This window comes from Podarcis gaigeae (genome assembly GCF_964106915.1).
Source record: "Podarcis gaigeae genome assembly, chromosome: 17".
Taxonomy (NCBI): Eukaryota; Metazoa; Chordata; class Lepidosauria; order Squamata; family Lacertidae; genus Podarcis; species Podarcis gaigeae.
The window spans coordinates 16,015,425-16,042,480 of record NC_139694.1 but is presented as its reverse complement, the minus strand read 5'-3'; the positions used below and the strand labels follow the sequence as shown (position 1 = coordinate 16,042,480).

The 27,056-nt window shown below is 43.0% G+C and overlaps 1 long non-coding RNA gene across 1 annotated transcript; it reads left to right on the top strand.

Moving 5' to 3' along the window:
* Nucleotides 1-17,130: 17,130 nt before the first annotated feature.
* Nucleotides 17,131-26,835, top strand: LOC310835390. Its single transcript, XR_014559628.1, has 3 exons — nt 17,131-17,212; nt 17,831-18,007; nt 25,286-26,835. It is a non-coding gene; the product is annotated as an uncharacterized lncRNA (long non-coding RNA).
* The last annotated feature ends 221 nt before the right edge of the window (nt 26,836-27,056 follow it).

Here is a 27,056-nt window from a genome sequence, read left to right as displayed (position 1 = left end):
TGCCAGAGATGTAGATTAAGAAACGACGCTTTGGCACCACCTCAAAAGCAAGAAGTAAAAGAGCTTCACATGCATTAGCTCTTAATGGCCTCTGTTTGCAGCCGCAGAGGGCTACTCACAGCAGTCAGTCTTCCTCTGCCGCCACCCCAGAAATGCCACACTTTGTTTTATATTCCCTTAAGCAACTGCCCAGGAGTGGTGGCACCATTTAATTTGGTGAGTGTTGTTTGGACTTCATGTCAAAGCCCTCTTTAGTATACCACATGACCTAGCTGTGCTTACTCAATAAGTACTAGTTTTTATTTGCATAGTGAACCACCCTGGGCGTTTAAATAAACCAAAGGGCAGCTGACAGATCGATAAATAAACAAACATGAGAAAATGAGCAAGGAACAGCACCGCTCCAATATTCAGGGGCATTCTCATTAGCCAAACTGATAATGTGAAGGGGGGAAAGTCCCACCTACCTTATATAAGAGCAGCACCAATATACAGGGTTGGGGTAGGAAAGAGCTATCAAATTAGGCCCAGATGCAGTTCTAATTTGGCCCATGAGTCCAAAGTCCAGCTGCCCCATACATGATGGCAGTTGCAAAATCAGGAGCCTTAAAATGCACTCCTGATTATTCCTTGGTAAGCAAGGCTGGCAGCCAGCATTGACCAGCTGATGGGTGCTGGTTGCAAACTCTGCTGGGATTCCACTGCACTCAAGTGTTTCCACTTGAGCTCCTGGCAGCTGATCCCTGCCAAAAGCAGGGCTTGTACCAGCCAGCAAGCCCTGCTGGCATCAGCTGTACTTGGGAGTTCCTTTGCAGCCTTGCATTTCCGCCTGTCCCGCACCTGATGTCATATGCCACTAAGGCATTATATTGCCTTGATGCATTGATATTACCTGATACAAGGTCAAAGTCCTGAGTAACACTGGCTCTGCCATCTACTTGCTACGTAGTACCAACAAAGTTCTATTGCCATAGATGAGGCTGCCACAAATCGTGACTCATCAAACTGAATGGAGCCAACCAACCTCAGGGTGAAACCCACTATGACCTTGACAACCCCCTGCCCTGTTTTCATAGTCGCAATGCTGTGTACATGCTGTACAGTGGTACCTCGGGTTACATACGCTTCAGGTTACATACGCTTCAGGTTACAGACTCTGCTAACCCAGAAATAGTGCTTCAGGTTAAGAACTTTGCTTCAGGATGAGAACAGAAATTGTGCTCCGGCGGTGAAGCAGCAGGAGGCCCCATTAGCTAAAGTGGTGCTTCAGGTTAAGAACAGTTTCAGGTTAAGTACGGACCTCTGGAATGAATTAAATACTTAACCCGAGGTACCACTGTATCTGTAATGCACATTCAAAAAACATTTTCCTCTCAAAAGCTGGGCATGATATACTCTTGGTTTGGAAAATGGGAAATAAATGGGTTTTATCGCACTCATGAACTACTCCCCAACAGTAAAGCAGGACTAAGGCAGGACTTCAAGGGGAAAATAAGAGGCACTGGCTGGTTTCAGTTTGCTTAAGGTTTGCAAAACACCTAGCAAGAGATAGCACCAACTCCCATTATATATTTTTATTCATTCTATAATAGACCCTGAACAGGGTAGTCGCAGTGATATAAAATACTGTCATAGATCATGCTATGGGGACCCTGGAGGTCTCAGATAGTTATGGGAAGAGGGCATTGGTGAAATCATTGATGAAAACAAATGGGATTGGATCTGGCTAGGCGACCCGCCCCCACCCCCCATGATCTTGATGAGACTGCAAAAAGCATCCCTTGAGGTCATTCTCAGGTGGCACTGGACCCCATCTAGGTTTGCTAAAATTAGCAACATCATCTGCCCTATGTGCTGGGCAGAATATGGCAACGTGGGCTTATTTCTCTGTGCCTGGTTGTGGGTGCAAGATAGTAGGTGTGTTCTGGGACAATGTATTTAAAACAATTGCTAAAATCGCAAACCAATCCTTCAAACCCAACCTGGCAACTTGCATTTCTTTCTCTAAACATTGATATGAATAACCCTCTTCAGCACATGAAATTATTATGCTTTTTACTGACCACTGCTCGTCTTGTAATTGCACAGCATTGGAAACTGAAAACCAAAATTCCTTTTTGCAGTCAGATCAATAATGCATGGGAAGTGGATATATCAGATCGCTTCACAAGACACAGAACAGCAGCAAAAGGGGTCACTAAAAGAGATAACTTTGGTGAGCTGTGGCCACCTCTCATTGCATTCGTCAATAAAGGGGAAGGCTTGTTTCCTTCTCCTGCTCCTCAAGAATGCTTGTGGAGAGGCTCTATCAATGAAGAACTTACCAGGAGTCGCCATGTACAGCACCCATCTTGCAGCCCCAGGTGCAGTGAAGATACGAATGGTGGGGGACAGAACACAAGAAGATGCAGTAATAATAGGCCGATCAATTTTGGATTAAAATGGGCCACTTTACTGATGACAGATGTCAGTAGGTTTCGGCGTGAGCATTAGGTGTGTACCCTGAATCGTCCAACCTGTCTGCTGGTTGATTATTGGGCAGGGTTAATCCTAGGTTAAGGATCATCACATTGGAATGGCCCCTCCAAGATCACCATTTGGGGGTTGTTGTGGCCTGTCAGTCCCCGCCTGGGCATCCCAACAGGAGTACCTTCCTCTGGACTTCTTGAATGGGGTACCCTGATCCCTTGGAAGAGCTCCCAAAGCCCCTCTGTCCACCTTGACTAAGGATCCCACTCAATGACTCACGTCAGCAACCAATCCTGAAGACCATTGCACTTATGCAGCAACCAAACCTCATTGCCCATTGGTGACAGGTGCACTCCATTGGGCCTGTAATTGGCTTCCTGGTGATGGAAGCCAAGGCTGCCCTTTAGCAGCCTGCACATGTGGAAGCAATCACAGGAGTTGGGGAACCATTGGAATTTGCTGGAGAAGGTGGTAGCAACGACATGAAAGGACATGGTCTTGGTGGCTAACTCCTGTTCCTTAATGGACACGTATTATTTCAGAACATCCTCCTCCTGAGTGGGGGGTGGGGGGAGTGGGCCAGCCTTGAGATCTAAAGACTTTTTTGAAAGAGGACCATGCCCTGGAGTATGTTCAGAATTGGTGGGGAATCCAACTGCCAAATGAGTGCTGGGTCCAGCCCCGGCAGCCAAAATCGCCAATGGGGGAAGTGATGTCCTCTACCAGCCACATGGAAGCCAACAGACTACCTTTGATGCCACCATGGCCCGTGCCAGACTGCAATCGCCACTCCCCATCAACTGAAGGTAAGTGGTCCTTGAGAAGTGATTTCTATTACATGACTTGTATGGTCTGGATGTAAACCTGTTTTAGGTCAATATCTTTGGAATGTTTGTATTGTTGACTTCTTGTAACTCTTGCTAGAGAGAGAGAGAGAGAGAGAGAGAGAGAGAGAGAGAGAGAGAGAAATGAAGGTCGGGCATGATGGAAACAGGTAACAAGCCAAAACGTGAACTTTGCAAATGTTTACACAGCATGCCTAGTCTGGAGATACGGTAGCTTCGCTCTGAGAGTTAAGTAACCATGCCTGCTTTTGTGCACGTGTACATGCTGTCTGGCACGTAACATGAGCCTAAGTGCCTAACTGCACATTACACCCAAATATACAGAACAGAACAAACATTTGTTTGGAATTCCATAGGGGAGGGTGAGTAGCTTGGGGAAGCCAAGGAAAGATTTAGCCACCCCTCCTTCCCCACTGCTTCTCAGCTCTAAAAATCTCCTCTTCCCAAAGGGGTGTTTTTCCTGTTCAAAACAAAAATCAGCTGGGGTTCTCTTACATACCTTTGCCCTAAGAAATGTTGAAGGCTGGGTTAGGAAAATAACCTGACCTTACTTTACACAGTATAGTATCAATGCTGCCAAATCTTGCAAACAGAAATGACACAATATTGGCCTACAGAAATGTTTGTCGGAGGGTGGGTGTCCTTTTTTGGCCTCAGAGAAAACCTTCAAAGGTGTAAGTTACCTGGTGGCCCTCTGACTTGCTGATTTGAGCTTTTACGTCGCTGCAATCTGAAACAGAAATGTTTTAGTAAAATAAAAGAAGAGCTTTATTGAGTAGACACTATTTGTGGAAGAGCTGGAGCTGAATCTCAGCAAAGACTCAAGAATCTACTATCAAAATAATTTTTAGGTGGTGCTATACATTGGTGGTTTTTTTGCATATTAATCCCAATCTGTTCCCCAAAATGCTGGCTACACACACATGGTTCCACACATGGTGGCAGCTCTTTGGGGGAGATGATTTTCCCGGAAATTAATTTAACAACAAAATAATAATTGATACCAATCCCTTTATTAATAGGCCAGCTGAAGATAGTTTGGAAAAGAATTGATTATTTGCGGTTAGCTGCCAGAGTCGCTATCACAAGCAAAGTGAAATATGTGGAAGATTACCAAAGAATTTATGGTATAGTAAAATTTGGTCCATAGTTATTGCTGAAAATTTTACTCTTTTTGGAAGCAAAAATTCACCTAAAGTTTGAGCATTTCTTGTTCTGTAGAGCAGGTCTCACTTTCAGGAATCAAATGTTTGAGAGGTCTAAACTTCAAGCAGGAAACAGGCTTTTAAATGCACTCGTTTGTTTGCTAAGTAATCATTTGCTCCTTTTCATGATGGCTGGTCCACTCAAAGCCATTCACAAGCAAATAACAAAAACACAGTAAAACAGCACAATCAAAATATAATTGTAGAATCACACATTGTTTAGGATTCTTAACAGTCAAAGCAGGCAGAGGAGCATTAACAGCAACGACATCATAGTGTCATAACAATCACCCCACAACCCCAATACACTAAATTTAATCAAAGCAAGTGCAATATTAGCTTGAAAACGTTCACATTTGAAGGAAAGAAGATGGCAGCTGGTATCCAAAGTGTGTAAATGTAGGCAGCCATCTTTACACTAAGCTCTTTCGGAGTCCTGTTGCTTTTGCCAAGAGGAATAAGATTATTGAGTTGTATATTGATTTTTCCGGCAGCTGAGCAAATACTAATAATCTAAGCCTAAGGAAAACTGTAGAAAAACATCATGTGGACTTTGGATCCCTTAAAGAAAGATTCTTGAGTATGCTGTGGTTAGGAGAGTGATCAGAATTCATTTTTAGTAAATGCAAGAGCTACTTTGTGGGAAAGGCATGTTATTTCCTCAAGGTATTCTCGTGCCTTCGATTTTAATATATCTATGTGTACACTGTGTTTCTCTAGGTGTCAGGGCACACTACAAATATATTCAGAAGGGACTATCAACTGCACTGTTTGTTTGGTAGCTAGTACAACAAAGCTGTGTTCATAGATAAATCCTGGGAGCTTATGAAATGAACACAATAATAAAGGCAAAATTCCATAGTACAGCAGTTCTCTCCATTTATTTAAGGCCTACCTCAAAAATGGAGCTTAGGAAATATACTGCCTTGTTTTTCACCTGCATTTGATGTAGAGAATATTCTTCTGGCACAGCCGTCTCCTATTCAATTCCTGACATCCCTAGCTGAAGGATCTGAGATAACAGTATTCAACCGAGGAGTTCAGCATGGTCTGCAATTATATGACTACAATAAACATGTTCGTTTGAAGCAAATTTCACAAAAGTTGTTGTTTAGTCGTTTAGTCGTGTCCAACTCTTCGTGACCCCATGGACCAGAGCACGCAAGGCACTCCTGTCTTCCACTGCCTCCCGCAGTTTGGTCAGACTCATGTTTGTAGCTTCTAGAACACTGTCCAACCATCTCGTCCTCTGTTGTCCCCTTCTCCTTGTGCCCTCCATCTTTCCCAGCATGAGGGTCTTTTCCAGGTAGTTTTCTCTTCTCATGAGGTGGCCAAAGTATTGGAGCCTCAGCTTCATGATCTGTCCTTCCAGTGAGCACTCAGGGCTGATTTCCTTAAGAATGGATACGTTTGATCTTCTTGCAGTCCATGGGACTCTCAAGAGTATCCTCCAGCACCATAATTCAAAAGCATCAATTCTTCGGCGATCAGCCTTCTTATGGTCCAGCTCTCACACACTGCTTAAGCCTGCCTTGTAGAATTTTAAGCAAACCTTGCTAGCGTGTGAAATGCATGCAATTGTGCGGTAGTTGGAGCATTCTTTGGCACTTCCCTTCTTTGAAATTGGGATGTAGACTGATCTTCTCCAATCCTCTGGCCACTGCTGAGTTTTCCAAATTTGCTGGCATATTGAGTGTAGCACCTCGACAGTATCATCTTTTAAAATTTTAAATAGTTCAGCTGGAATATCATTACTTCCACTGGCCTTGTTATTAGCAATGCTTTCTAAGGCCCATTTGACTTCACTCTCCAGGATGTCTGGCTCAAGGTCAGCAACCACACTACCTGGGGTATGCGAGACATCCATTTCTTTCTGGTATAGTTCCTCTGTGTATTCTTGCCACCTCTTCTTGATGTCTTCTGCTTCTGTTAGGTCCTTCCACTTTTGTCTTTTATTATGGAAATCTTTGTATGAAATGTTCCTTTCATATCTCCAATTTTCTCGAACAGATCTCTGGTTTTCCCCATTCTATTGTTTTCCTCTATTTCTTTGCCTTGCTTGTTTAAGAAGGCCTTCTTGTCTCTCCTTGCTATTTTTTGGAAATCTGCATTCAAATTCCTGTATCTTTCACTATCTCCCTCGCATTTTGCTTGCCTTCTCTCCCCCGCTATTTGTAAGGCCTCGTTGGACAGCCACTTTGCTTTCTTGGATTTCCTTTTCACTGGGATGGTTTTAGTTGCTGCCTCTTGTATAATGTTACGAGCCTCCATCCATAGTTCTTCAGGCACTCTGTCCACCAAATCTAAACCCTTAAACCTGTTCCTCATTTCCACTGTGTATTCATAAGGGATTTGACTTAGATTGTATCTTACCGGCCCAGTGGTTTTTCCTACTTTCTTCAGTTTAAGCTTGAATTTTGCTATAAGAAGCTGATGATCTGAGCCACAGTCAGCTCCAGGTCTTGTTTTTGCTGACTGTATAGAGCTTCTCCATCTTTGGCTGCAGAGAATATAATCAATCTGATTTCGATGCTGCCCATCTGGCGATGTCCATGTGTAGAGTTGTCTCTTGTGTTGTTGGAAAAGAGTGTTTGTGATGACCAGCTTGTTCTCTTGGCAGAACTCTATTAGCCTTTGCCCTGCTTCGTTTTGAACTCCAAGGCCAAACTTGCCAGTTGTTCCTTTTATATCTTGATTCCCTATTCAAAAAAGTTAATATGGCTTAATTATGCTCAAATGTTTTTAAGATACATTGCCTCTAAGCAGAAGTCTCAGGGTCAATCTTGACAGGAATATAGAAATATGGGTTTGCATCTAATGCACAGGTTTTTAAATGTTATTTTTGATGTGCCAATGTTTTTATGCGTCAAGTGGGAGGTGCGTGATAATTAATAAAACCAGAGTAGGTGTGGTGGAGGGATTAAACCTTTTCCTCCAGAGTAGCTGAGAAAAACTCCATGTTTGGAAATATTCTCTCTCCAGGCCTGCTCTGATTCCCTTAATTGTCAGTTCCGCCAGCTGGTGCTATGTGCATTTTTTTAAAAACCTACATATTAGCTACAAAAACATATTTAATGACATGTATATGCTGGCCCTTCCTTGACCAGGATCGGGAACTATATTTTGAAGGCTGTGTGGGACTGCCCATGGAATAATGCTAGCTGTCTGGATCTTATCAATCTGAGAATCTTTACAAACAAGTCGGATAAGAGCAAGTTATTACGCAAAGTCATGCTGCTTGCAGTACCTGTTGATCCTCTGAAACCTAGTATTAAAGCTAGGACTAAGCCACTATTGTCCTTGGTTAAAAAACAGCTCACTTTGTGGAAGGATGTAAATAAGGAAGAGTGGGAGAGGGCCTTTATTTCCCTCTTTTTTTAAAAAAAAAAAAAAGAATGCTTAATGGGGTATCTTCAGAGTCTGCTAATAAAAACAGTGTTTCTGAAACGGGTATGTTGTTTAGTAGATACGAGAAACTCCCTTTACTGTGTGGTTAGCTGCTATTTAATTTAGATTGCCAGAAAGAGCACCAGTTTAAATAAATGATTTAGAACAAGTTTACAATTCTTTTATTGTTATTATTTTTAAAAGGTCATATTTCCTGGATAAGTGTGTGTGCTATCTGATTGCTATAATGGTTAAAACATGTCTGTTTCAGCTTTCATTCCAGGGGTTGCTCAGCTGTGCCCTTCAGATGTTGTTGAACTTCAGCTTCTAACTTTCTTTTGACGTGGTCATGTTGGCTGCAGCTGATGGGAGCTGGAGTCCCAACAACCCCTCCATTGTCTCCCGAGACAGGCAGGAGCCAGCCAGCTTGTGTGGAAGATCCCTGAAGATCTATGACTTGCATTAATGTTATTGTGATGGTGGCAGGCACTGGGGTTGTGATTTTTCTGTGCCATCTACCAATATAAGTTTTGATTTGATGGTGGCAGGTTTTTTGGGGGGGGGGCAGGGAACCTTGTGTAAAGACAGGGTGCAGGATGCATTTTAATTCTACTTTGCCCAACCTTTATCCAAAGCAAAAGTGTGCATGTTCTCCCCCTCACACACAATCACTTCTCTCTTTTCTTTTTTCCCCCAAATAATATTTATTATTATTTTCAGTAGATAAACATAGTAAACAATAGTAACAATAGTACTATTATTATAGTAACAATAATAAAAACAAACAAAGAATAAAAGAAAAAGAGAAAAAAGAAAAGAGATACATACAGCACATTACCACTTAATTAATTAAAATTAAGTACCTTCCATCTTCATAAACATAGTATTTGACTTCCTCGAATCTCTTCCATCCGAATTTCTTAGTAATTATATGTAGCAGTTTCCAATATCAGTGTTTCAAAAGACCATATCACAGTCCTAATCATATTACATAACTTTCCTTATCGTACATTTTCTTATTTATAAATTATTACAGTTTAATCCTAGGCCTAATTGTTTCTTTCAAGTGGTTACATATCTTTAATATTACAATACTTATTCAAATAGTCTTTAAATTTCTCCCAGTCTTCTTGATGTTCCTCTTCTTTCTGGTCACGGATTCTCCCGGTGAGATCAGCCAGATCCATAAACTCCATCATCTTCACTTACTTCTCTCTTGTCTTGGGGACAGAGAGTGGCTCTGGTTGGGGAGAAAGAAGCAACCAGAGGCGGGGACGCACCCAAATAGCATCCTCTCAAATTCCCAAATGTGCCCATAGGCCCAAAGTGGTTGACCTGACTCCTGACCTAAATTAAGCACAAGAAAATACACCACTTAACCTTCTCATCTTTGCATCTCATAATTTAATTTCCATGGAAGCCCATCTTAGGGTATCTCACTTGGCAACATCCTTTTAACATATTCCCCAGCATGCTTTTAAAAGTGTTTTGTGTCGGCCACAATGAGCACTTTCAATTATATTTGTGCGTAAGAGCACCACATGATTATACTTGAGCATGATAACTGCCTACAAAACCACAGCACCACTTTCACAATCTTTCCATTTGTTCTGCCATAATTAAGGTGCTAAATATCTATAAATTTAATGGTAGGTTCATAGATGTTCCCTCTTCAAAATGTTTAGTGCCCTGCTCACTAACAATAATGGGCATGAATAATTGTTTGTCAGCAACAAGTGTTCTGGTACACCTTGAAACGAAAACTCCAAAAAAAATCATATTCCACTATGTCAGCTCTGATGTCAAATGATCTTATGTGTTAATTATTATTCTTACGCACTGAGATGTGTTTGTGCCTCTCTCCCTCCCTAAATAGTAGCCGGTGGGAGGTGGAGGGTTTAGATCAGAGGTGAGGAACCTGAAGCCATCAAAGTGTTGATAGACTACAACTCCCATCATCCCTGGTGACAATCTGTGGCTCTGTTGGCTGGAGCTGATGGGAGTTGGAGTCCAGCAAACACCTAGAGGGCCACAGAGTCCACACCCCAGTTTAGACTGAGGAAAGGGCTCCAGAGAAAAGGACTCAAAACTCCCAGAGCTCAACTCTGTAATGTTTAAAAATCCACAGGTGGGACCTACAGCAAAAAAACAACAACCCTGCAGTGCACTATCACGCCTAACAGGGTCATAAGTCAGTGGAAGAAGGTCTCAACTTCAATCCCTGGTATCTCCAGCTAGGGCTGGGAATGTCCCTCCTGCCTGAACCATGAAGAATCACTGCTATTCAGTGTAGAAAGTGTAGACAGCCGGCTTTGACTCAATATAAGGCTGTTTCCAATGTTCATGTTCAGGGTTCCAAGCCAGCCAGCCATTGCCTCTTCCAGGATATTCTGTTCCATAAGGCAAGGGCACGACATTGCCCTTGGGGTATCTCCATTAAGACTCTGAGCCCCGCTCCTCCTCATTGTGGCCATTGTCATGAGATGCTGAAGGTTGTGACCTTTATCTCCCTTCAGAAGTGCACAGAGCTTCTCAAGGCTCGGATTAATTCTGCTGGATCTCACTTTTACCTTGATCTTTAAAGGGGGGGGGCAATCCTACACATGCGCTTTCTCTTTCTCTCTCTCTCCTTAAGTGGCATTGAAGGCCCTTGCCAAATGTTCCCATCCTGGGCCTTAAAAGGTCAGTCCCGTTCTCCATTCCATTTTTCTTTCTCAACTGTTATTTGACATTCTGCAGCTACATACCTTCTAACATTTCGCTGATGAAGATAGGGACATCCTGTTCCATCATCATCATCAGTAGCATCATCATCATCATCATCTTATTTTTTTATACATCCCCCCCCCACTAGGTTGCCCCAGACACTCTGGGAGGCTTCCAGCATATGAAAACTTAATAAAACATTAAACATTAAGAAACTTCCCCATACAGGGCTTCCTTCAGAGGCTTCAGGTTTGTATTAAGAAACTTGGCTTGGGGGTTGCATAACTCCATACCCTTCAACATTTCTCCAGTGAAAATAGGGACATCCTAAGGAAAAGCAGGACATTTCGGGATCAAATCAGGACGGCTTCTGTAAATCTGGGACCTTTCCTGGAAAATAGGGACACTTGGAAAGTGTATAGCTATTGAAAATGCTCAGTCCTTATTGGACTGATTTTTTCTTTCTTTCCTTTTTTCTGGGAGAGGGGGATTGCCCATTTGGTTTTATATAAACACAGAGACTTCAGCAAACCCGAGCATTCTGATACCTCAGCTTTCTTCCTGTTTAGGATCCATTCCTGTCAGACCCTCATCAATCCAGAATTTCCATGTTTTTCTTGCAGTGCTAACCTATCAGAAAATGGAGTCGTTCCAACGCACAAGCCGAACCTGGTCAGGCAGCCGTGAAAGATTCTGTAGGCTTCAAATCCTTGCTCATGCTAAAGTATTCTCTGCCTTGGAATGCTTTCCCTGCATTTTCCTGGGTCCTTGGAGAGTCATATTCCCTTCCCCATCTTAAAAGCAACCACTGGATTAGTTTTTGTTTGCTTGTTTATGAAAAGGGAGACTCTCATCACAGGCATCGTTTGTCGCACAACTTTTTTGTGTGGCCCCGAGTGGCTCTTGTTTTAATGATGTAGGGTTACATGCAAGGTATGCGTCTTGGCCAAAGACAGAAATCCTTCCTTTTATAACAGAAAAGAAGAAGAAAAAGATGTCTATCTTTGTAGTGCTACTCAGTTGTAATTCTTGTGGGCTACTATCACATCAAAATAAATGCTCTTAAATGTGCTGGGGTTTGTTTACAGTCGTGCCTTGGATCCCAAACGCCTTGCAAGTTGAACATTTTGGCTCCCGAATGCCGCAAACCCAGAAGTGAGTGTTCTGGTGTGCAAACGTTCTTTGGAACCTGAATGTCCAACAGGGCTTCCACGGCTTCCGATTGGCTGCAGGAGCTTTCTGCAGCCTATCCGAAGCCACCGTTTGGTTTCCAGACTTCCAGAACAGATTCCGTTTGACTTTTGAGGTACGACTATTTAATATGCGAAATTTCAAAAAGACTTGGACCTTACCCAGTCTTCTTTCCCCCATCTTTCGGTTGTACTATTAACAGGTCTCTTCCAAACCTGTGGGGCAGTTAGATAGGACTTTGGAGCAGAAGTCCAGAGCTGTGCCAGGGCTGCCTTACCCCATTTTGAAATAATGGGGTATATTAATATCTAAAGCAGGGATGTAGAAACTCAAGCCTAGTGTCTGAATGCCACCTTTCAAGCCTATTTGGCCATCTGGATTCTGCACAGGCCATTCCCCTTCTCAGTCTATTTTATCATACTCTTCAACATTTGTCCAATGAAAATAGGGACATCCATTATCCATTATGATAATTTTGCTATTTATACCCTACACAGTTTACTGGATTGCCCCAGCCACACTGGGCAACTTCCAACATATATAAAAACATAACAAAACATTAAACATTGAAAAAAACTTCCCTATACAGGACTGCCTTCAGACTGCTTGGGGGTTGGATAACTTCATACCCTCCAACTTTTTTCCTATGAAAATAGGGACATCCTAAGTAAAAGTAAGAAATTCCGGGATCAAATCAGAAATAGGACTGCTTCTGTAAATCAGTGACATCCCTTGAAAATAGGGACATTTGGAGGGTCTGTTTTAATTATTTTTAAATGTTTTAAATACTTGCTTTTAACTGTTTTTACTGATACTGTTATCTTTTCATTTAACCGCTTTGAGGTGTTATTTTAAACAAGCAGTATATAATGTTGTTAAATAATCAAACATTTTTTAATTAGCAGCCTGTTTCTGGAGCTCATAAGCAAGGCTGCAATTCATTAGAAAATCCTTTCCTCTCCTTTTGTTTTCACTTTTTTCCGGACAGGATGAATAAAAGTGCGAAGGTCCAGGTTAAGGAATTTGATTGCAGTTTAGACTAGAGCAATCCAAAAATAAAGTTAAGAAATATTGTTAGGGGAAAAGGGTTGAAGGAAGGTTCAAAGCAGCTATTTTTAACCACTAGTTTAAATGTCATGGTGATCAAAGCTAGGAAACAGATTTTACATCAGTATGCAGCTGATAAGCGAGGAAACAAAAGTCAAGGTAAATGTACTTGTCCAAGTTCTTAAGAAATGAAACAGGATGGAATTATTTGTTTTGTGAAACCTCACAATTATATATTCGTGTGATTTCCTGTTCACAAATTCCTGTAATTCTGCTTCATCCTCTGAAAAGTTAGCAGGTCAGGTTTTTTCATTATTATTATTTCAAAGGAAATGCTTTTATTTTCAAGAATTTTTATTACTCTCACAGTGTTGGATCTTCTTGGGTCACAGCACAAGTCATTTATTTGACACCTTTCAAATGTCGTCTATTTGTGAAATATGAATATGAGGCATTCCTTTTTCTTTTCCATCATTAAATCTGCATGCCATTGCACGAAAAGGTTGGCTTGTACACCATTATCCTTACTATAGGCCTTATCCATCAGGTTAGTCTCTGTGCACTCAAATCTTCTTGCACATTCATCTGGTTTAGGGCAAATTAGGTGATATCATTTGCTAATGTAGGCTGGATCTGTGCTTGATATTGGAGCACACCATCCAGCTTTGTTGATCCAGCAAGAGGATGATCAGTTGCATAAAGGTAAAGGTAAAGGTAAAGGTACCCCTGCCCATAGAAAATAGGAGCCTACACAACACAAAACACTGTTGCTGTATGTAGGTTTTATTTTGTTTTTTATCTTATATTTTGGAAATGTACACCCATTTTTTTTCTTTGTTTTTGGAGGGGTCCCAAAGAGAGTGGGGCCCTAAGCTACAGCTTGTTTAGCTTATATGTAAATCTGGCACCAAGTACGTTCTACAAAACATGAGACCAAAACAATAAAGAGGCAGGGAAGGTGAAATGGAAAGTGGAGGAGGAAAGTATTACTTTGCATTGTAGTTTGAGAACATCTTGATTGCTTAATAGAGGAGAATTTCATTTCGTCCACACTTTAAAGTGAACCAACCTAATTCGATGTATATGTGGGTCAGAATGCAGCTCACAGGCTTCCGGGTTAGCGCCATCGCCTAATGGCGGATTCCCTCCGAGCTCCGGAGGGAATCAGCTCAGCAGGGGTCGGGTCCTGCCGGGGCGGCGATGCGGGGACCCTAAAAAAGCACAGGCGCGGAAGCCTGTGGACTTGGTGACTCGGTGGGCACCATTTGCGCCCCCGACCCGCAAAGGAGCCTTTTTAAAGGCTACGGAACGGGGGACGGGGAGCGGCACGGTGCTGAGAGTCCTCTGTTTCCCCTGCTGAGTGAAGCCGCATGCCATGGACGGAGAGCGCTGACTTTTTCCTTTGAACATTCGGATGAAAAGCAACAACCCGTGAGTAATACGGAAATTGGACTTAAAAGGGAAATTTTCTTTTTGAATTTGGCACGATCGGGGAAGGCGCAAAAAGGAAGTCCGTCTCCCCGCCTTGTAAACAACTTAAAGCAAGGACTAAATAACTAAGGTTGAGAGAATATCTTCTTCTTTATTGGACAAAAGTTATTAATTTCACAATTGGACAGTACAAGTAATTTTGCTGGAGGATAAGAGTTGATTTTGAGAGCTGAAGTGTAACCCCCCGGGACCCGGGAGTGATCTGCGAGAGAGCCTGTTGAAAAGATACAGAGGACTTTGACAGCTGTCAAATTAGCTGTCAAAGTTGGGGAATAAAAAGAAACTTTGTTTTTGGTGCCTTTGCTGGTTAGATTTGTTACAATTGGGATACAAATTGTTGAAAACAAAGAAGAACAAGTTATTTTGATTTTTGGATTGGAACTGGAAGGATAGTAAGTAACCATAATCCCTCCAGAGGGGGTTCTGGGACATTGCAAGAATGGCTGCAAGTGGAAAAATACTCATTGAGCTGAACAGGACTTTTTATCTCCTGGGAAAGCTTCAAGAACAAAGTGATATTTTGGCTACAAGGGTAACCACACTGAATGAAACAGTAAATAAATCTACTGAAACTGGAAGGGACTTGACTCAAGTCTTTGTTGCTAAACAAAAAGTCCTTGCAGCGGAAATAAAAGTCTTTGCAGCTGAGCAGGAAAAGAAATTTGACAAATTTGAGAAAGTGGAACAAGAGATACATGATGATCTGGAGGGAAAGGAAGGAGGAGTTACAATGCTGCAGAAGATGAAGGAAGGCCAGAGGCCTGTTAGGAAAGACATCAAGGAAAATAAGAACTGGATGATGAAAATTTGGTTTGAATTGGAGAATGAAGAACGGAGAGATCTCCTTATGAGGAGATCTGAAGACCTATGGATTACAAATTTGATCAAGATGGAAGTTGGAGCTTTTGGGACATTTAGACTCAAAAGGATTAAGAAACAAGATTTGAGCTCCACTTTTAAATATAGAGGTCTGGCCGGAAGAAAAATGGACATTATCGAGACAGAGCTTCTCCGAGATTTGGGGTTTGATATAAAGGACTATCAAAAAAACTGGCATAGAGGAACTGAGAGAGAATTGAGAGCCTCGGATGTGAGGTCTCCAGGCTGATAGCAGATAGACTGACGGACATTGGGGATTGAAACCGGGAAAGGGGGGGGGAGTTTGGGAATCCAAAGGGTGTATAACTATATTTTGATTTTTTGATTTTTTGATTTTCTTTTGTTATGAGTATAAAAATGGGGAAATCGGGGAAGGGAACAGGGGTCGATCTTAGAAAAAGATTCTAATGTATAAAGACTGAGGTTTATAAGGTAAAATTGGTTATATAATATGAACTAAATATAATAATGAGCTAAATACAATAAGGTCAAAAATTGGGGATAAGAACTTGTTGAACCAAATAAATGGAATTGGAATACAAGAAGGGGAGGTGTGGGGAAGTCTTGGAAATATGTTATTGAAAATAAGGTTTAAATGGTGAATGCTTTTTAATTTTTCTTTTCTTTTTTCTTTGTTTGCTCTTTTTCTTCTCTTTTCTCTGGATTTTTTGAAAATGTCAATAAATATGTTATAAAAAATAAAATTTTAAAAAAACAGAATGCAGCTCACAATCAGCTTTGCCAAATTTAGTGATTCAGTTTCAGTTCAAAAATACATGTGTTACAGAGAAATTTCTACCAATTTTAGGAGGTATTTTAGGAGGAAATGTGTACAACAGTGCATGCTATTTAAATGTAAGTTTTTCACAAAAACAGGAACAACATGGGTTTTATTTGAATGCATGCAAAATTGATATGTAATGGAATTAGGCTGCACCACTTATGTGCCTCTTATTTTCTCAGTTCTTTTCCATTCTTAAGGGGAATCCTCTAAATATCAGGTGGGAGACCATACCACAGGGCTTGTTCCAGAGGAAATGGGTGAGAATGAGGGACAAATAAGGAAGAGGGCTAAAGGTAAAGGGACTCCTGACCATTAGGTACAGTCGTAACCAACTCTGGGGTTGCGGCACTCATCTCGTTTTATTGGCCGAGGGAGCCGGCGTACAGCTTCTGGGTCATGTGGCCAGCATGACTAAGCCGCTTCTGGCGAACCAGAGCAGCGCACGGAAATGCCGTTTACTTTCCCGCCGGAGTGGTACCTATTTATCTACTTGCACTTTGATGTGCTTTCGAACTGCTAGGTTGGCAGGAGCAGGGACCGAGCAACGGGAGCTCACCCCGTTGTGGGGATTCGAACCGCTGACCTTCTGATCGACAAGTCCTAGCACCACCCACGTCCCTAAGGAAGAGGGCTAGAAGAACGCAAAAGCAAAAAGAAAAGCAAAACCATAAAGGAACATGGAAAGAATGAAAAGGGAAAGAATACAAGGCGCAAAAGGCAGTTGAGTCATTTGAAATGAGAAGGAAGCAGTTGCATAAAATATAAAGGAAGCCAGGGTGGGGGGAGAGACAGGAGAGAAAATCCCATGCATATCTATTCAAGTGTGAATCCCATGGAATTTAATGGGACTTACTTCCAGGTGAGTGGGTGTGAGATTGTAACTTGTTGTGGAAATGAATGGAATTCCATTATGTTTGTTGAGCAAGAACTTGAGACGCTATGGGTCCGTCCATCCCCTGCCTCCTGATCACCAGGCAAGAAGAGACATGTCAAGCAATGTCCTTTCCTACCTGTAGTTTACTGTGGGGAAAGGCAGTGAGCAATTACATGCTTCCTTCAATGCTCTGAAAGGCAAAGCAATCATTTCACCCAGTCTGTTGTGTTTGACTAGGGCTTGGCACTTAATTTCCAGTCCCTGCGATCAATTCTTACATAAGAGCCTGAGAAACTTTGAAATGCTGAGGAGAATGCCTTTTCATCAAATGGATGTGAGTAATGCACCCAGCTTTCATTTCATTTTGCAATTGAACATAGCGTAACAGAATAAACGTCACACACATGCACACCCAGGCAACCAAAGATTTATCAGTCTTCTTTAAAGAACATTTTAAAAGGCACATTGTATAATTAGCAGTTGGGGAAAGGTGTGCAAGTTGGAAAGCTCAGATGAGACAAGCATTTGATGCTCGTTATGATATAATACAGGCAAACATAGATAGACAAGGCCACATGACTTGATCAGAAATGCTCCTGGGAGATCAGGATCACCCACCAGGAAACCTGCACTTTTAAGGAAACTTTTGGATGGAATGTTTTGTGCACATGTGACACCCAACCCCAATGGAATAGCAGCAGAGTGGGTCAGCTTCTGACATGTGGTGGTACCATGCTAACTGCACCATCACTGTCAAGAGTGCCAACTTGGCCCCGCAACAGTGGGTACCCAGTGGGTACCTGGGTGCCATGCAGTGTGCATGGCCCTGGCACCAAAATTTGTGGTTGCCTGGCCCCTTCATGGGGAATTTTGTGGGTGCTCAGGCACCCAGGGCACCAGAGAGTTGGCCCCTATGATCACTGTTTTCATTCTTGTTGATTTTTTAAAAAAGAGAATGAGAAAAAAGAGAACGATGGAAAGGAAGGAAGGAAGGAAGGAAGGAAGGAAGGAAGGAAGGAAGGAGAAACACACAGAGAAAGGAGGTGGCAAGTGGTTCCCATGTTGCTGGTTGGGACAGAGTGATGAATGACAGCTATGTCCCAGATTTCAGGGACAGACGTAGGAGCAGGTGATCATGCCAGACTTCAAGGGATGCCTGTCCTAAGTTATCTAGTCCCTTACTCACTCAATAACTTTCATCTTCAAGGAAGTCTTTCTGGTGTTTTCACAATAGGCAAAACTGCGTGTTGTCCCTGGGAAAATCCAATGCTCTTTCCAGCTATCTCATTTGTTGCGCTGCTAGTCCTATAGTTGTGTAAGTGTTATGGGGATATCCAGGGCTCCCCCCCCCTCCCGCCGGAACTCATCGGGATTCAGTTCCGGAGCCTCTCAGGTGGGTGCCATTGCCATTATAAGAGAACAAGGGAGGCGTTCATGGTGAGTTCCGGCTCCGCTGCTGGTTCTATACATGTTTGGGACAACTTGTGTTTGCAAACACATTAAAAACATTGATACAGACAGCCTGCAAATCATCCTGATTTGCTTGAACAAATGTTCATTTGTTCTGATAAATTTGCAGGGTGACCACACAACAATGAGCATTCATCCTGATTTGCTTGCATGGTTTTTATAAGTCTTGCCATTAACCATTACTACATTCAACACTTTTCAATGCATGTTCCTGTCACTTTCCTAACAGCAAAAAGTCAGTTTCTTTTTTTTAAAAAAGTGGATTTAAATCATAGGTTAAGAGTATTGGGCTCTACTGACTAAGCTGGGGCAACAGAACACTTTAACCCACCTTAACTGTGCAAACCTAATTTCCTGGCATACAGTTGAATCTGTCTCTCAAAGTTGCCATTCATGAAATGACTGGCAGTTTGAATGGGCATAGATCAGAGGTTTTAACCAACTACATTCTTGCTGCAGCACCCCTGTGGGGCTCAGGAGCCCAGTTATGTCAGCCCTTGCCTACAGAGCCAGCAGCCCCTCGCCCTCAAACACCCACCCTTGTGGATTGTTCCCTCAGCCTCTTCTCCCCTCCTTAAGAGTCTCCGGGCAGCTGCTGCTGCCATCCCTGGGCTCTGAGCTGCCCCCCCCCACCCCTTATAGCCAGGGCTGCTGTGCAAACCTTTGGGAAGCAGAGGCATGAGAAGGCATCAGAGGAGAGAGGGAAGGAAAGAGGGACAGAAGCCAGTGTTGCCCGTGGCACCTCTGACCATCATTTAAGGCATCCCACAGTGCCATGGCACACTGGTTGAAAACCACTGGCATGGAAACACATGGATATTCATCATGTAGGGACAATGCAAGACTAAATTGTGATGGGGGGGGGGGGAAGGCTGCATCGATCCACCCACAACTTTTAACTAGTGGCTTGAAGCCAGGGGTGGACATGTGGGGTTGCCACCTACTGAGACCTATAATCAAATAACTGTGGGATGGGTTTATTTGAGTTGGGATGGGCACGAAGCTGGTCTCGTTTTTATTTAGGGCAAATGTTTGATAATAATCTCCAACAACATCCAGACTCCCATTCTCACTCCCTCTCCTTTTATACTCCCAAACCTGTCTTCCTCCTTCCTACATCCATTTCGCAGAAATTCTCTTATGCGGTGCCCTCTTTCCAGGTTGCAGGTGAGGTGTCTTGCTTTGTCAGACTTGCTTTTCTTTAAAAAAAACAAAACCAACAACACCACCCTTGTTGGGGAGTCAGATAAAAACAGGCACTGCTAGGGCAAGAAATAACACATTCCACACATTTTGTGGAATCAGGTACAGTGGTACCTGAAGCGTATGTAGCCTGAAGCGTATGTAACCCAAGGTACCACTGTATTTAACTTTGAGCTCTTAGGAGAAAAGGGCAGTGGTACCTCGGGTTACATATGCTTCAGGTTACAGACTCTGCTAACCCAGAAATAGTGCTTCAGGTTAAGAACTTTGCTTCAGGATAAGAACAGAAATCGGGCTCCGGCGGCGCGGTGGCAGCAGGAGGCCCCATTAGCTAAAGTGGTGCGTCAGGTTAAGAACAGTTTCAGGTTAAGAACTGTTACGGCAAAAATCTGGGTGCGAGGCTGCTCTGCCACCCAGCTCATCGGACTAAGTCCGTGGGTCCCTGCGGAGGAAAATGAGCTCAGCCGGAGACAGGAGCAAGATGCGGAGATCCGAGTTTATTGGCCAACAGGTTCAAGATGAGATTGAACAGTGAGAAAGGGGTGACATGAGTTTTTGAAACTCCCTCCATGTCCCAGAATACAGTGCAAAACACGTCATGAATACATTAACGAGAGGTTTGGTTACACAGATTACATCATGAATATATTAAAGGGAGGTTGGGTTACACAGATTAACATATGGAGGAGGGAGGGGGGAATATGCAGAGCTGGAGATATGCACAGATAAACACTTCCTGGGGATGAGAAAACAATAGTCCCAAATATGCATAGTCTGCCACCTGACATTGTCTGGAGGAAAGGCTGATCAGAGCAATTTGAAAGGATTAGGGTCTTGACACCTTGCTTGAGGGATTATGCTGGACAGGGGAGGTGTGATGGAGTCCTAGAGTAATTGAGCAAACTGGCACGCTGATTTTCTATGAATTTTATAGATTTTAGTCCCTTTTGACATTGACAATTGGAATAAATGGACATATTGTAGCGAAGAAGAAGGTAAAGAAGACATGCCCCCCCCCTTTCCGTATCAGAACAGACCTCCGGCACAAATTAAATACTTAACCCGAGGTACCACTGTAAACAGTTTTCCATTGCAAACCAGTACATTGGCATGAAGCCCCCGGACAGTTGCTCAGGCAGGGATGAAGCCGCTGGTCTGCAAAGGGTTCCTGCGCTAAAGTGTTCTCTTTGATGCGCTAGGAATGTGTGTGTATTGTCAACATGTAGTGGAAGATTGTTTATTAAATTTGTATCCTGCCCGTTCTCCAAAGAGTGTGGGGTGATGTACATGGTGTTATCTCAGCCCCACCTGGGTCATGCGTCCTGTTTTGCCACTTGAAGCAAAACGGGAACTGTGGCTTTGCCCTGCCACTGCTCCCACCGCCTGCTCCCGCCACTGCCTCCACTGCTGCAGCTGCATCCACTGCAGTCGGAGAAGCAGCACCACCATTTGGGGGAAGGTCGTGCCAATTTGGGCTGAGATCTTGCCCAGAATGGATGTGATCTTGCTCCAAATCAGTGTCAATTGCACCAGTACTTTTCCGCCAGTGGTGGAGCACCTGTGTGGGGGGGGCGCTTCTGCTGCCTGAAGCAGAAGCTTCACCTTGCCTAATGGCTGGGCTGGGTCTGCTGGCAGGTTAGGCAAAGAATAGTGGCATGAATGTGACTAAGGACAACTTGGAGAGGGGCTATACAATGCATCATGCGTGCAAAAAAATATCAGCTTCAGTCCCAGCATTTCCTAATTAAATTACCACAGTGTAGCTTGGAAATAATCTTAGAGTTGCTGATCCACCCAGCGTTAGATGCTTTGGTGTGTCTCCTATTTGCATACCTGAAGGAAGCTCTGTCAGCGTGAAATGGGAGCTTTTTCCAGTTAGGAGGAGTGAATGACCTCGAATAACACAGGCGTGACATAATCTGGCCTTGCTTGTCTCAATGAGAACATACTTCGTAGTGAATGATTGTTGCCCTCCAGTAGGAGCCAACCTGAATATAGTCACAGAGACCAATTGAAACAAACAAACAAACAAACAAAAGCTACACAGATATTTCAGGTGTCATCCACATATTTTAAAAACTGAACTTCTCTTTTTTTACATTGAAGACTGCAGAACGTTTTTAACACTTGCAGTTAAAACTGAAGTTGTATAAGAAGGGCACCTGAGGCTTAATGAGTCATAGAATCGGAGAGTTGGAAGGGACGAGGATTATGCTGCCAGGGGTAATTTTAGTAAGGAAAATCAAATTGCAGTCAATAATTCCAGATGAAGTGACATTATACATGCCGGATGCAGAATCTGTGGCCCTCTAGATGTTTCTAGACTACAACTCTGATCATCCTGACTACTGTCCAGGCTAGTGGAGCTGATGAGAGCTTGGATCCAGCAACACCTGAAGCCCCAGGTGTTTTAAAATAAATAGATTTAATTATATCTTGTGTTTTCTAGGAATAGCTAGAAAATTCCCCCTTCAAGCTTTTTGGCACAGCAAACACCCTGTGTGAAAATTGGGGGAGTGTCTGAGCAGGTATTATTCTTTGGCACTGTTACTATTGTTCATAAAGCTGACATATTTCAGCACCTTTCACTGTGCTGGGGGAATTGCTAAGTTGCTTTGGGGCAAACCAACATTTTAACATGTAAAGCTCCACAAGGATATATATATATATATATATATGGTATATATATGAAAAGGAACCTGTTCCGCCTGGCCTTTGGTTTGGACTCAGTCTGATCCTTACGTTCCCCTCCCCTTATGGTTTTAATCTATGGGCTACTTTTAAAATGAGGCTGCATTTTAAATTGCATTTTAACCTGTATTTTAAATTGGGTCCCCACCCCTATTATGTTTTTACTGTAATTTTACTGGTGCTAGCCACCCTGAGCCTGGCTCTGGCCGGAGAGGGCAGGGTATAAATAGAAGTTGTTGTTGTTGTTGTTGTTGTTGTTGTTGTTGTTGTTGTTGTTGTTGTTGTTGTTGTTGTTGTTATGAGATTATTGATGGGTGAGAGGGATGACTTAACTTGCACTTTCCAAGTTGCTTTCACCACCACCCCACACCATTTCAGGTGTTTTCAAAAGTAATCCTGCATCTGGAGGGTTAAAAGGGTTATTGTCAAGGGGGAGGGAAATAGCTGGAGAGGCGAGTGGGAAAATGGCTGGCACCAGAGGGCTAAGCACCCCTTCCCTTTGGAAGGACTTTCTTACATGTATTTGACCAAATGTTTTCTCTGCAAGGTCAAAATGGAAAAGCCTCCCCATTGTCTTTTCCTTCACAAATCCTGTCTTAAGGGTATGTCTGTGTTTGAATAAGGGTGTGAGCCTGTGACCTGGCTCAGGAACTAAGTATTTATCATTACAAAAGACTGGCCAGGCTCCGCAGGCAATCCAATCAAGTAACCTGCCAGACAAGAGATAAACACCACCTTTGTGGTGTGTGTATGTATGTATGAGGTTTCTGGGGGTGGTCTTGATCTACAGGATGGGAATTTCAAAAGTCTTTATAAGCCCTTGCACAGCATTTTTCTGGGTCCTCCTCCTTTCCTGCATGTGAGGGGAGCACCCTGTTGCAACAGATCAATAAAGATCAAGCTTACTAGCTGCTTTGCTTCTCAATATTCTCTGGTTGGCCTCTGGTATTCTCTCCTACCAATAGGGAACCTATGTAAGGACTCTATACGGGCTCTTGGATACCTCATAAGGGAAAAGGGCATATTTTTATTTGCAACATAGGCAACAGATTAGTTGAATTCTTTCCTGTGTATCGTTTTACTCTAAAACAAGCCCCACTATCTTCAATGGAACTTATAAGTAAGTGCATAAGATTGCAGTCTTGCAGTGCAGTCCTATTGTTACCGGAAAAATCTGAGGGCTCTTTTTCCGGTAACACTATGCATGTTGAGACAGAAAGGAGTCAGTTCCAGGGTGTTTCAGGGAGTTCACTCACGCACAGCTGACTGCAGCCTTAGTTGTAGATAGGAAGTCAAAGACTTGCTGCCCAGATGAGATGATGAATGTTCCCTTAATTGCAGTGCTAAAGGCACCTGATCCTATCTTACCTCTCAGCCACTAAGTGAAGAATTCATCATGAATGTAAGATTGGGAAGGACTCCTCAGCTGTCATGGTTAGGAAATAGGAATCGGAGGCTGACATGCCAAAAAAGCTTAAAAGGCAATAAAGGTTTGGGAGAATGGTGTGTTTGCAAATCTGTCTACGTTAATCCCATTTAAAAGCAGGCGTGTAGCTTGCTTATAAACCTCCAGCCATATCCATCACTCAGTTACGAGCACTTTTTCGTGCACACAAGGAAAGGCTGCATTTTGTGAAGTTCTTTGTTATGACTTTGTAAGGAGAAAGCTAAACAACGTTTGGAGCGAACAGAGTTTGTCTTGAGGTTCTCGAGCTGAATGTTTATTTGAGGCATGCCTTGTGATTTCGTCTCAGTGAAATGATCTTTGCAAAAGGAGAAGAGAAGTTTTATGCTTTTTGCGGGTCGGTACCCTCCTGTTGTGCTGCTAGAGGTGCTGTGGATAACCAGGTCCAAGGTTCTGGGATTTTTTAATATCAAGCAGTCTATAAATTGATTAAATAAGTGAAAATATAGTGCCTACTGCTGCTATCACTATGCAGAAGCTTCGGATCTGTCCCAAATGTAGGAATGAAATGACTTACTTCGCTGTGCATGCATGTGCTTTATAATAAGATGGAGAGGTATGGCATGGGATTCATTGATAGCTATAAAAAAGGTAAAGGGCCCCTGGACAGTTAAATCCAGTCAAAGGCAACTATGGGGCTGTGGCACCCATCTCTCTTCAGGCTGAGGGAGCTGGTGTTTGTCCTAAAAAAGCATGCTAATGGGAATGAAGGTTCTCATTCATCAAAATTGTGCATGCGGGGAAAAATATTAAACACAAGTGTATGCAAGACCCTCCTTCCTCCTCTGCAACCCCCACCTGTAATAGTTGTACAGGGCTGCGATAATATCAAAGCAAATGTATAGTCTTTCTAAAGACCAAATGCAGTACATCCAGTACATTTGATTTCAAAATCTGACTCTACTCTTGTTTTCACCCTTTCTGATTTTTGAAATGCTTTTTGTTACGGCCTTTCGAGAATCAAATTCATATGAATATATTGAGTTTCCAGTGGAAAAAATCTAAACCACAAACTCTTAATGCCTTTCCTTTCTCAAAGTCTTGCCTAGCAGTTCTAAAAGGCAACAAACGCTCGCTCAGTTTCCACCTAACTCTCACATCACACATATTTCTGGTGCTGCTCTTCCAACGGTTTCTACTCATCAACAGCACAGTTAGGAGGAACTGTGAGATCACCTCAGGAAAAAATAACTGCCACAACAACACAAAAAATGATGCTCTGAGCCCTGGTGCCCACTTTCTTTCCAGAGCTTTTGTTTTAGTGCACAGCTTCTAGAGTTAGCATACCCATGTGAGTGTGTGGAAATGCCATGCAGGTATCATGGCAGAGGTATGGAAAAGCACAAACCAGAGGAGATTCTTAGAACAAAAATACTTAGATAAAGCCTCTGCTATGACATATGATGTCATGTGGTTGGTCAAAAGGTAATGTTATCTTAGAGACCAATGAATAGCTTTGTTTATCTTATGGGCAGGAAAACTTGCCCTCCAGAGCTTGTTATAAAATGTAAAGGACCCCTGGATGGTGAAGTCCAGTCAAAGGCGACTATAGCGTTGCGGCTCTCATCTTGCTTTCAGGCCGAGGGAGCCGGCTTTTGTCTGCAGACAGCTTTCCAGGTCATGTGGCCAGCATGACTAAACCGCTACTGGCACAATGGGACACCATGACGGAAACCAGAGCGCACGGAAACGCCATTTATCTTCCTGCCGCAGCGGTACCTATTTATCTACTTGCATTGGGGTGCTTTTGAACTGCTAGGTTGCAGGAGCTGAGACAGAGCAACGGGAGCTCACCTAGTTGCAGGGATTCGAACCGCCAGCCTTCTGATCAGCTAGCCCAAGGGACTCAGTGGTTTAGACCACAGCGCCACCCGCGTCCCATTGATAGCTATGAGAGCACCTAATTGTACTCCAGCCTCGGCTTTGCAGGATTGCAGCCAAGATCTGCAGCTATCCCCTCAAGCCTAAACCATGTCCAGAGAGATCAAAATGTCATAAATGAGGTCAGTGAAAGATACAAGAGGGAGTTTAAAAGATGTGAGCCTCAACCTGCACAGAAAATGTTTGTTTTCTTGCTTATTTACTTTAAAACTCTTCTCACTCATCTTTCTTGTTTGTAAGGTGGTTTACAAGCTTAGCCTGGGAGTCATTTTGAACTCACAGCTGTACATGGAGGCGCAGGTTAATTCTGTGTCCAGGGCAGCTGTCTATCAGCTCCATCTGGTACGCAGGCTGAGACCCTACTTGCCCACGGACTGTCTCGCCAGAGTAGTGCATGCTCTGGTTATCTCCTGCTTGGACTACTGCAATGTGCTTTATGTGGGGCTACATTTGAAGGTGACCCGGAAACTACAATTAGTCCAAAATGCAGCTGTCAGTACCCTGCATAAATATACCTGTCCTTCAGGCAAATGCATTACAAGAAATTGTAGTAAAATTGGTTGTCTAGGTGCTTTTCATGACAGTTCCCATAGCCACATCCCCACAGCCACCCCCTTCTAAAACTATAAAACAAAAATGAGTTTTTGACTAGTGCAGATATTCTCCCCTCCCACTTTGCTTAGCATCCAGCATGGTGAGGAATTCTAGTGGACTTCAAAACTTTTGGTGTGATTAAAGACAGGGGTTTCCAAATTGTGGTCCATGGACCACTAGTGGTCCCTGAGATTGATTCAGGTGGTCCGTCACAGAGACTCGCAATGTTTCTTTGCAGGTCTCACTTATCTGATTGGCGGGTGCTTGAGATTTAAAAGCAGGAAGAGCTACTGCCTTCATTCGCTGCTTGCGAACCAATAGAGGCATCTTTCCAAGACCTACAGAAAGCAGAATGTTGGAGGGTGTGGATCTTTTGTCTGATGTAGCGAGCCTATTTATTCTTTTCTTAACTAGTTCTTAGATAAATCATGCCAGGAACACACACCCTCCCCCAAATCGTAGTCAGTCTTTAGGGGGCTGGGAAGTAGTGAACAATCTTTCGGGATTCAAACTTGGTTGTGACAATTCAGTTGTTTGTTTACTTAAATAACACACTTCCAGCTGTGAGATAACATCGGCCGTTTCAAAATTCAGCCGCCTACTTTCTAAGCACTTGCAGTGGCTGACTGGTAGATCTTTGCAAAATCTCACAATGCTCACAGTGTACGGTACTTTCTGGGAAATAGATTCCATATCTTGGTTGTGATTTTCAGACTACAGCACTCTAAACTTTTTTTGCGGCGGATGGGGGAATAGACAGATCAGACCCAAATATTAAATTGAATCTGTTGTGGGGGACTGTAGCTCAGTGGTGATGATTATGATGATGATGAAGAAGAAGAATACCCTGCCCATCTGGCTGGGTTTCCACAGC